This window comes from Capricornis sumatraensis, chromosome 21 (genome assembly GCF_032405125.1).
Source record: "Capricornis sumatraensis isolate serow.1 chromosome 21, serow.2, whole genome shotgun sequence".
In the NCBI taxonomy this organism is placed as follows: domain Eukaryota; kingdom Metazoa; phylum Chordata; class Mammalia; order Artiodactyla; family Bovidae; genus Capricornis; species Capricornis sumatraensis.
The window spans coordinates 37,799,552-37,811,872 of record NC_091089.1 but is presented as its reverse complement, the minus strand read 5'-3'; the positions used below and the strand labels follow the sequence as shown (position 1 = coordinate 37,811,872).

The 12,321-nt window shown below is 39.3% G+C and overlaps 1 protein-coding gene and 1 non-coding gene across 2 annotated transcripts in view; one reads left to right on the top strand and one right to left on the bottom strand.

Annotated features, from left to right (window-relative positions):
* Positions 1 to 12,321, bottom strand: part of ROCK1 (Rho associated coiled-coil containing protein kinase 1) — a 125,040-nt gene that overhangs the window by 102,737 nt on the left and 9,982 nt on the right. The gene's annotated exons all lie outside the window — the stretch shown is intronic.
* Positions 4,591 to 4,662, top strand: TRNAE-UUC (transfer RNA glutamic acid (anticodon UUC)). Its single transcript has one exon. It is a non-coding gene; the product is annotated as a tRNA-Glu (tRNA).

Here is a 12,321-nt window from a genome sequence, read left to right as displayed (position 1 = left end):
GACCCCAGGGAATACCTAAATCCACAGATGCTGAAGTCCTTAAATAAAACAGCACAGTGGAATTCCGTGGCAGCCCAATGGTTAGGACTCACTGCTTTCATTGCCAGAGCTGGGTTCGATCCCTGGTCAGGGAACTAATATCCGGCAAGTTGTGCAGCGCGACCAAACAAACTAAAAAGGCACAGCATTTGCACATATCATCCACACATCCTAGATTAAACCATCTAGAGAACTTATAATACTTAATACAATGTAAACGCTACGTAAATAGTTGTAAATACATCGTAAATGCCATGTAAATACCTGCTGACTACAGGCAAATACAAGTTTTGCTTTTTGAATACTTCTGGATTTCTCTAATGTTTTCAATCTGTGGTAAACTGAATTTGTGGATGTGGAACTTATGGATAAAGAGGGCCAACTGTATACATGAATGAAGCAGAATAGAGAAGCAAGAAATAGACCCACACAAGTATAGCCAAGTGATTTTTTGACAAGATACAAAAGCAATTCAATGAAGGAACTGAACTGAATAAACAGTATTGGAAAATTGAATATTTTAAAAGTTAATCTCAATCTAAAGTTCTTACCTCACAGGAAAATTAACTCATACTGGATCAGTGGTTTAAACATTAAAAGTGTTTAGAAAAACAACTGTTAAATTTTTTTGAGAACTACAAAACTGAGTGAAAGTTTCTGAAACATGACACAAAAATATTTTTAAATATTTTCAATTTAGATAAATTGAACTTTGTAACAATTAACTTTTGCTCTGCAAAAGATTCAGGTAAGAGGATAAAAAGATAAGCCAAATACTGGGGAAAATTTTTTTGCAAACCAAACATACTAGAATACCTGAATCACTCTCAAAATTCAACAATAAAAAATAATCTGATTAGAAAATGTGCAAAAGATATAGACAGATATTTCACCAAAGAGGATGTACTGATGACCAATAGGTGCATGAAAAGATACTAAGTATCATTAGCCACTATATACTCATTACAACAACCAACATGAAAAACAGTTACAATTTCAATGCTGACAAGAATGCAGAGAAATAGAATCTCTCATACATTGCAGGGTGGTATATAAAATGGGAGAGTCACTCTGGAAAACAGCTTTGTAACCAGTATCATATGACTGACAAAAGTACATACAGTCAAAGCTATGGTTTTTCCAGGAGGTGTGCGTGCACAGATGTGAGAGTTGGACCATAAAGAAGGCTGAGCACTGAAGAACTGATGCTTTTTAATTGTGGTTGTGGTTAGATCCCTGGGTCGGGAAGATCCCCTGAAGAAGGAAATGGTTACCCACTCCAGTATTCTTACCTGGGAAATCCCATGGACAGAGGGGCCTGGCAAGCCACAGTCCACATAGTTGCAAAGAGTCGGACACAACTTAGCAACAAAACAACAACAATTGTGGTGCTGGAGAAGACCCTTGAGTCCGGTGGACTGCAAGATCAAATCAGTCAATCCTAAAGGAAATCAATCCTGAATATTCACTGGAAAGACTGATGCAGAAGCTGAAGCTCCATAACTTTGGCCACTTGATACTAAGAGTCAACTCACTGGAAAAGACCTGATGCTGGAAAAGATTGAAGCCAAAGGAGAAGGGGGCAGCAGAAGATGAGATGGTTAGACAGCATCACCAATTCAATGGACAAGAATTTGAGCAAACTCCAGGAAATAGTGGAGGACAGACGAGCCTGGTGTACTACAGTCCACGGGGTCACAAACATGGACATGACTAAGCAACTGAACAACAACAAATCATATGACCAAGCATTTGCACTCATGGACGTTCATCCCAGAGAAATGACAACACTGTACATGCAAAAATCTCCACACAAATGCTCACAGCAGCTTCATCTCTAACAGCCAAAAAATAGAAACAACAAAAATTATCTTCAACAGGTAAATGGCTAAACAGACTGCAGTACATCATACTACGGAATAATGCCCCTTTGGGAGGCACAAAGAACATGCTCAGTTGCTCAGTCATGGCTGACTCTTTGCAACCCCATGTATTATAGCCCACTAGGGTCCTCTGTCCATGGGGTTTCCCAGGCGAGAGTACTGGAGTGGGTTGCTGAACCACCTGGGAAGCCCACTATGGAATAATACCCTGTTCTAAAAAGGAGTCAACTACTGATCCCTCCAACATCAGGAATGGATCTCAGGGGCATTATGAGGAGTAAAAAAAGAAAAAAAATCTCAAAGGCTGTTTACTGTATGATTTTACTGCATGATTTTCATTCTTCAAATGAAAAAATTATGGAGATGGAGAACAAATTAGCGGTCTCCAGGGGTTAGGGATGTGAAGTGTGGGGGGATACATCTATACGGGAGTAACACTGGGAAAACTTTGCCGTGATGCATTAGTTCTGTATCTTGATTGCAGCAGTCGCTACAGGAATTTCAACATGAAAAAACGGCCCAGAACTATAAACACACATTGAACCAACTACAATTTTCTGGTTTTGATAATGCACCAAGGTTACACATAATATAAGCACTGAGGAAAACTGGATGAACGGAGCACTAGACCTCTCTGCACTAATTTGTAACATCCTGTAAAATTAGAAGAAAGATGAATGACAGGACACCAACAGCAAAACGACACAAAGGTTGGAACTGTCTAACAAAGACTTTTAAAACAGGTATTATTAAAACGCTCCCCAAAATAAGGCAAGCACTTAAAATTAATGGTTAGGCAATGCAAGCAATAAGAAAAAGAACTAAATGGAAAATTGAGAAGGGAAAAATACAATAACCAAAAAGAAAAACACACCCTCAGTAACCTCAACAGCAGCATGGAGATGACAGAGAAAAGATTCACTATGCAGGCAAACCCTAGAGATAGTGTGGGTTTGATTCCCGACTACCACAATAGAGCAAATACTGCAATAAAGTGAGCCACACAAATTTTTTGGCTTCCTAGTGCACATAAAACATATTTACACTATACTGTTGTTTATTAAGGGTGCCATAACATTATGTCTGAAAAACAATCCACACACCTTAATTTTAAAATACCTTATTGATAAAAAAAAAAAAAGTACCACTGGAGACTTCAATAGTCATGGTACTAACATCAAGAATTACTAATCACAGATCCCCGTAACAAATAAAGTTTGAAATATTGCAAGAACTACCAAAATGTGACATAAAGACACAAAGTGAGCAAATGCTGTTGGAAAAATGACACCACTAGACTTGCAGAACACAGCACTGCCACAGATCTGTAAAAAATGTGGTATCTGTGAAGTGCAATAAAATCAAGCCCAATAAAACGAGGTACGCCTGTGCGTGAAGATAGATCAGTAGAGATTATCTAGTCAACACAGGGGAAAAAAATAAAAGGTTTTAAATGAACAGAGCCCCAGGGACCTGTGGGAAAACAGCAGAAGGGAACATGTGTGCTCTTAAAGAGTCCCAAAAGGAAAGGAGAAAGAGTTTGGTGTGGTAAAAATATTTGAAGAAACAAAGGCTGAAAACTTCCCATGTTTACTACTGATTCCAGCAGCTCAGTGAAACCCAACAGGATAATCCCAAAGGAGCCTACATCATAATCAAACTGCTGAAAACCAAAAACAAAGAAAATACCTGGAGGACAACCAGAGAAAAATGACATTAATTACAGGGGAAGAGCAAATTGGACAACTGCAAATTTCTCACCAGAAACTATGTGAAACCTCTGAAAGAAGTAGAACACCACTTTTAAAGTATCAAAAGGAAAGAACTGTCAACCCACATTCTATAGCCACTGAAAACATCCTTCAGGTATAAAAATACAATTTTTAAAAGCCTGACAGGAAGGAAAACTATGAAAAATCATAGCAAACTGACCTGCTGTAAAAGAACTTAAAAAAAAAAAAAGAAGTTCTTGAGACAGAAGGAAAATGACAGTGGAAGGAAACTTGGAACGTGAGGCAAAAAAGAAGAGCAACCAATGTAAGTATCTATTCTTCTCCTATTGAGTTATTTAAAATACATCTGACCAATGAAGACAAAAATTATAACGTTTTCTTATGGGATTTACAGTGGGTATAGCTGAAACCTGGGGAAGGAAACGGCAACCCACTCCAGCATTTTTGCCTGGGAAATTGCATGGACAGAGGAGCCTTGCGGGCTGTAGTCCATGGGGTTGCAAAGAGTTGGACACGACTGAGCGACTAAGCACACAGGCTGACATAGATAAGATGACTACAACATAAGGGAGGGTGAAGGGGCATTTACAGCAGTAAGGTTTCTACATTCCTTAAGAAGTGGTAGCATATTGTGAAAAGTTAGGCATGTATATTGAAATCCCTAGAATACCAAGCAGCCACTAAGAAAAACCGCACACAAAAAATATATAATCAAAAACACAATAAACTAAAATGGATACTAAAAAAAGTATAAATAATCCAAAAGAAGGCAAGAAAGAGGCAAATGAAACAAAAACAAAGGGAAAATGTACAAAATATGTAAGAAAATGGGAAAGAAACCAAACGCATTAATACTACATTAAATATGAATAGTTTTAGCACACTGACTAAAAGATCATCAGAAAGGATATTTAAAAGCAAATGCATTAGGGACTTCCCTGGTGGTCCAGTGGTTAGGACTCTGCATTTTCACTGCCAGGACCTGGGTTTGATCCCTGGCCAGGGAACTAGGATCCCACAAGCTACATAGTATGACCAAAAAAAAAAAAAAGTCAGTTACAAGATGGAATCTGAAACTGCAGCAATGAACTTCTTGTACTCTTTAGATCTTGTACTATAGATGATTTTACAATTGGTAATTTAGAAAATATTGGCCCACTACATTATGAGCTCTTCCAAATGTTGATACATTTCATCACAGTATATTGAAAAACCACATTTATTAATGTCACCACCAACTAACTACATGACAAAAGTTTTTAGGTACTGGAAAGTTGTCACGCTCACGGTAACAAATACAGGTTTTCCAAAATCATAATTTTCACCTAAAAGCCCTAATTTTATCACTGGCCACAAATAGTACCAGTGGTTTTTCAATGATACTTCAAAGTTTAGTCAGCACAGGTCCTTCCCAAGTGGCACATACATACACATAACTGAAGCCATGCACAGACACATCCTTCATAGTCCAAGACCACCTTACTGACTGACAGTAGCAAACAAATGCTAGTTCTGTCACAGGGCTACTAATCCTTTCACCAAATGAGCATTTTTTCTCTTTTAAAAAGTCAAGTTTATTGAAGAATAATTTACGTAAAGCAAGATTCATCCATCCTCTTTAGGTTTGAGTTCAGCGAATTCTGACAAACTAACAGCTGCATAACCACCACCACAACTTCAATCAAGACACAGAACACTTCCATCGCCCTGTATCCCTCATACCTCTCTGCAGTCAATCCTCTACCCCAGCCCCTGATAAATGTTCAGTTCTGTTACAGGACAGTAATCCCTTCACCAAATACACAGATATTAATTTTTTTTTTTAACATTTTCCCAAAGTCATCCTATTATCTTCAGTTCAGCTCAGTCGCTCAGTCGTATCCGGATCTTTGCGACCCCATGAATCGCAGCACGCCAGGCCTCCCTGTCCATCACCAACTTCCGGAGTTCACTCAGACTCACGTCCATCGAGTCAGTGATGCCATCCAGCCATCTCATCCTCTGTCGTCCCCTTCTCCTCCTGCCCTCAATCCCTCCCAGCATCAAAATCTTTTCCAATGAGTCAACTCTTCGCATGAGGTGGCCAAAGTACTGGAGTTTCAGCTTTAGCATCATTCCTTCCAAAGATTATCCCAGGGCTGATCTCTTTCAGAATGGACTGGTTGGATCTCCTTGTAGTCCAAGGGACTCTCAAGAGTCTTCTCCAACACCACACTTCAAAAGCATCAATTCTTCAGCGCTCAGCCTTCTTCACAGTCCAACTCTCACATCCATACATGACCACAGGAAAAACCACAGCCTTGACTAGACGGACCTTAGTTGCCAAAGTAACGTCTCTGCTTTTGAATATGCTATCTAGGTTGGTCATAACTTTTCTTTCAAGGAGTAAGCGTCTTTTAATTTCATGGCTGCAGTCACCATCTGCAGTGATTTTGGAGCCCCAAAAAATAAAGTCTGACACTTATTTCATGCCAATTTAGTAAAATGTTACTACTGTCTACTGTCAAAGTATCGTGCATGATGGTGCCATTAATCTTCACCATCATAATCATTTTCTTCCACTTCAGATCGCCATGCTTCACAGCTTGGATTGCCTACTAAAACTTTCCAGTCATGTCAAATCCAACAAAGATATGTTTTAGCAGAAAGTTATCTAAACCTTGCAATAAATACATTGCATTTTGATCAAAGAACTGACTTCCATCCCTTATCCAATCAAGTCCTAGACGACTGCTTCTGAGGTAAAATACTACAGAACTTACCTTCCCCTCCAACACTGTCAATAAACACTTGGCAAGATCTTTTTCCTACTACTACATATCTCACCTCCCCTACTCCGTTGTCTACCAACCCCCATACCTTTCAATTTAGATGTTTTTCACTTTGTACCTTCTGTGTTCAAAGCACTCTCCTAAGTGCTGTGGAAGCATTTCTCTTGGTGCTGTGTTATCTCCAACTTTGATGCTCTTTCCACTATGCTACAGAGTCAGGATCAGAAAGCCTGCCACTTACTGATGATATGCTGTATGCTGGGAAATTCATTTACCTTTTCTAAGGTTTAATTTAATTTATAAAGATTAATATCTGCATCAGCCAGCCCATGGAACTGTTGTAAAAATTAAATAAAATAATAAAGTAAGTGCAAAGTTATAAAAATGAGTATCACTGGCTTTTGGTCTCTCATCTAAAAGTAAAAGATATTGGGGTGTGGGGGACCCCACCTATTCCTTTACACATACCACTTATAGTTTTAAAATATATTACCCCCTTAAAATAGATACAGCTTAGATTTAAATCAATTACCAATTATACCTATCTCTTAACCTCAAGTCAGCCATTCCTGGATTTCATCACAGAAACAAAAAATATTTTCCAGTAATTCAACAACAAACAAATGTTTATTGAAAACTTAAAAATATGCCAGGCACTGCTCTCAGAACTAGTGGCCCATCAGTGAGTTGGACAATTGGGTACCTGCTCTCATGGAGTTTACATGCTGAGCATCAGTATCTCAATATATAATAGCTCAGAAGGTCAAGAGTTACTTAAGCAACTTAAATGTTTTCCTTTAGGAAAAAATATTAATCTCATAGGAACAGTAAACTTCTAATCTCTTTTGAGAGACCAAGTCAAGCATATGCAGGAGGCTTGAAGTCTAGCTCCTGGGCAACTGAGTCAGTCCTCCCAACCTGGCTATGCTGTCACCCAGACCCTCAAGTGTACTACATCTTCCAACTCCAATTCTCATATGGTAAGGCCGTGGTGAGGACTGTCAGAATCCGTATTTGGCTTTGACGTGGCTGATCCATGAACAGGCATTTGGAACTCTTTCACTAAGTTATCCAAAGACATATCATTAAAGCAAAGCAGCATTCAGGTATCCTTTCGTTAAAGGACAAAATGCTATCCCAGCTATGGTCTTAAGCTGGCGGTCTTTGGCAACTAGCTGACAATACTTATTCTAACTCTAACATCAGATAACAATTTAGTTTTTTTAAAAGAGCATTTCAAAACTGATAAGGGAGAATAAATTATCATAACTTGGGTTTCTCTTGATGAGGAGCTACTGCTCTTTGGGACTGCCCAGCAGGTCATCATCTCCCTTTATCTTGGAAACTGAAATTTTCATCCCGCCTTCATGCAACTTGAACACTTACCTTGGGATAAGCTGACTCTCTCCCAGTTCTGAGACTACAGCACAGGGTGGAAACCTACACTTATCATCACACCACTCTTCAGACCACTGTGACTGATTAAGACACAGGCACAGGATCCAGTCCAGAGATCGGTTAGAAGAAAAGACTTTTTCTTCCCACTGGACCCGAACAAGGAGTCGTGGAGCCTAGCGGCAGGCACCTTACAACCACAAAGAGTTATGTATCCGAGAAAGGAGACAATCCTAAAATAGCTGATTTAGCAAACTAGCTCCCAGTCACATTGCCTGGGCCCGGAAAAGAGACATTTCTGAAGCTAGAATCTATCATCTATTCAGAGGCAAGAAACATTTGTTGTTGTTTTAAGTTAATTGGGGTTGAGTTTTCAATCTGTTACAATAAAGATTCCTAGTAAAAGGAGTGCAATCTCCATAGGCCCTTTTAGCCTTCAATCACTACATTAAATGGCTACTTGGCCCCTACCATAAGTAAGGAAGGCACAGGGACAGAGCCTGAATGCCACAATTACAAAAATAAGCCTACTGTTTTTATTTAGATTGTAATTACAATTCATTTAATTATATTAAATATTTACATAACTTCTGCATGCTCTTCTACTCAAAAAGATGAGAAAAGCTATAGGGGAGCGGGTTGAGTCGAGTAATGCCAAAAGACAGCTAACAACCTACAATGGCAGGATTAACTCCTACAGGCAAAAGGCTTTGGGGCCAGGCCAGAGGAGCACAAGACACGAGGGCAAAAGGGACCGAGAGGCAGCCATTTATTCTCACAACTGTTCATGAGGTTTCAAACCCCTGCTTTAAAGATGATCACATTTAAAGTTTACAACCACCCTCTGAAATAAATTATCGTTTAACTCTATTTCACAGACTGAGGAAATGGCTGTTGAAGAGGGTTCAATCGATCCAAGATCAAACAAAAAAAGAAAAAGGGAGAAGACGATGTTAGAGACTGCCTTCCCCCACTGTTCTTTTCCTGGGAACTGCCTCCCCAATCACACAGTCCTCATGTGATCCTTATCACGGGGGTGAGCACCTGACCCAAGCTGAATCGATGCATCTTTTGCTCCACAGCGCTGGGTTTGAGACCCCAAGATTTACAGTCAGTAGTTGAAGTTGTTAAAAATATAGCCAGTGCTCTGGGCAAACATATCCTCCACAAGTGTCTAACACTAGTTTACTGTGTTAATAAATGAGAGAACGACAACACAAAGCAAGAAGAGAATAAACGCTTGCCTGCATTTGAGGTCCAAGCTTCAATTCTTATCGAAGTTCAACTGAACCTTTACTTTAAATGAGACCAGGTTCCCTGACTCTGGAAAAATTTTTTTTTTTTGCCTAGGAAAACTGCAGTTGAGAGATATTGTGTGTAACTGACAGAGTCCTAACTAATTCACTGAGAAAGAAGTGGGGGGGGGGGGGGGGGCCGCGCTGAATAACTATTTACGACAAATATTAATTGAACAGAACACTTAAGACCTTAAGACAGACTCACACAAGATAGTTTGATCAAGTTCTAAACTACCTGAGACAGATTACAAGTATTTATAGAAATTCAAAAGAGAAAATAGCAATGTAACACAGTTGTGACTTATGTTAGACTACAAAGATGAGAAAACTGGCAAAGACCACATTGAGAAGAACTCAAGACGACATTGAGAAGAACTCAAAAGGAGAGAAAGAGAAGGCCTAGGAGGAAAGAGCAGGCACATGCTGGAGACGGAGACAAAATCCACCTGGAACATACAGTCTGTTTTGGAGAACTGTAGGAATTAAGACTAAGTATAGACATAAGCCAAGACCATATGACCAAAAGCACTAAAGTTAAGAAAAAGAAAGGCACAGGTATGGACTATACTAGCAAATTTCGAGATGGTCCCACTAAACCCAAGAATATTGGCTGAAAATTTGGATTTAAGTTGGGCAGAAGTAACAGAAAGCAAAGAGCAGATTTGAGAAACATTTGAAATAAAGAATCTCCTACTCTTCTCCCAAGTTTCCAAGTACTAGTTTCTAACAGTGGAACCTTCATCCAATTTGTAACATACAAGTATAGCAAAGAAAGGAGTAACTATTACCAACCCCTGGATGGACTTAGGGAACTTGCAAAAAAATTATTTCACTTAATCCTCATGATTAAACCTATGAAGAAATATTATCATGATTCTCATTTTGCAGATTAAATATATTCAAGTTCAAAGAAGTGAGATAACTTGTCCAAGATCACTCAACTAAGTAAAAATTTGGTCTGTGGAGTGGGGCAGCAGATAATAATGCACTTGGTCAATCAACATCAAAGTCCCTTTTTCCCAGACAAATTATGAAGACATAATGACGACAATAATGATAATAATAGTCAACATTTACTAAATGCTGGGAACTAAGCAAAACATGTTACATGCACTAGCATTATCACATTTAATATTTTTAACAGCCCTGTAAGACTCTATGATTAATCTTATTTGAAGATGATGTATGGATTTGAGTTTTAAGGAAGTTAAGACTTCTGCTGAAACTCACAAGGCTACTAAGTGGTTGATCTGGTTGGGATTAAAAATCACACAATCTGACTCCAAAGCACATGCTCTCAACCACTAGACAACACTGCCTCCATGACTAGGCATTACTAGAAATAAGCAGAGGAAATACAATTAAGGTGAGACAAGTAAATACTTTTAGCGTGGATGACAAAAATCAGAGAAACATTTTCTTTGCCCTACTGTTAAGGAACTATTACAATTTTAAAACTTAACAAAAAGGATAGAAGACAAATCTAAAACAACTCCTTAACAAGGTTGAGAATTTAAAGCAACTTGTATCTGACAACAATTTGGAGATGGTTTCAATTAGTAGGAATTTTGTATTATACTCCTAATGAAAAACAAGGGTCAGAGAGTAAATATCAGTTGTCCAAGGCCATACAGCTTTTCAATTTACAGTGTCAACTAGAGTTCAATTCAGGATTTCAGACCCCACCCCACTATCACCCACCAACCATTCAGCAATGAGTACTCCTAGCATCCAGGATGGAGTGTCAGAATATTATTCCCCATTAACAGCTGACTTCCAAGTCTGGGGCAAGGAAGGTACAAGATGAGCATCTTATTACACCAAGAAACAAGGAAGTTCCTCAAAGATTATTAAGATCACCGACAAACAACACGGGAGTCAACATAAAGAGGCTTCCACTAGTCAAAGACAAAACAAACAGCACAGCAAAGATGACAAAAACTGACTGAAAAACATCGTGTATATATATACATTTTTAACGGTTTACACAATAACACAAAAAAAAAGAGAGAGAGATAAATAAGCGTTGGGTCTATCTTATTTGCTGACCTTTATAGACAGGGGCTTCCCTGGTAGCTCAGATGGTAAAGAATCTGCCTGCAGTGCAGGAGACCTGAGTTCAATTCCTGGGTCAGGAAGATCCCCTGGAGAAGGGAATGACAATCCACTCCAGTATTCTTACCTAAAGAATCCCATGGACAGAGGAGCCTGGTGGGCTACAGTCCATGGGGTCCCAAAGAGTTGGACACGACTGAGCGACTAGCACACTTTACTTTTTTATTGCCTGGAGCAATGGGTTCTTTTGTATACCAGCTTTTCACGTAAAGGGAGCCCACAACAGGAGACTATAGGGTGGGAGGGGATATATTTCCCTGGTTCTTTCTCTACTTAAAACCACACCCTAGCCAAAAAGCCCCCTCCATAAGGCTACCCTTCCCACCTGCTCTCTTCCTTTGTCCCTTCAGGCCTAGAGGTAGTAGCAGATCTCTCTCCAGTGTTTCTTGTCCCAGGGTACTCCACTATTCCTACTGATTTCCTTAAATATTGTCTGTATGTTTGTAAATAGCCCCTTTCTTTAACTTCCCTTAAATACCCGATTTGTGCCATGTCTAGCACACTAAACCTCTAAAATACTTACTCTGGAAAGTGGCAAATAAAGAGAAAGACTATAAGAATCTTAAAAAAAAAGAAGTTGATATATGTGTATCTGATTCATACTTTGCTGTACACCTGGAACTAACACAACATTATAAATCAATTCAGAAAACGAAGATCATGGCATCTGGTCCCATCACTTCATGGGAAATAGATGGGGAAACAGCAGAAACAGTGTCAGACTTCATTTTTGGGGGCTCCAAAATCACTGCAGATGGTGACTGCAGCCATGAAATTAAAAGACGCTTACTCCTTGGAAGGAAAGTTATGACCAACCTAGATAGTATATTCAAAGGCAGAAACATTACTTTGCCAACTAAGGTCCATCTAGTCAAGGCTATGGTTTTTCCTGTGGTCACGTATGGATGTGAGAGTTGGACTGTGAAGAAGGCAGAGCGCCGAAGAATTGATGCTTTTGAACTGTGGTGTTGGAGAAGACTCTTGAGAGTCCCTTGGACTGCAAGGAGATCCAACCAGTCCATTCTGAAGGAGATCAGCCCTGGGATTTCTTTGGAAGGAATGATGCTAAAGCTGAAACTCCAGTACT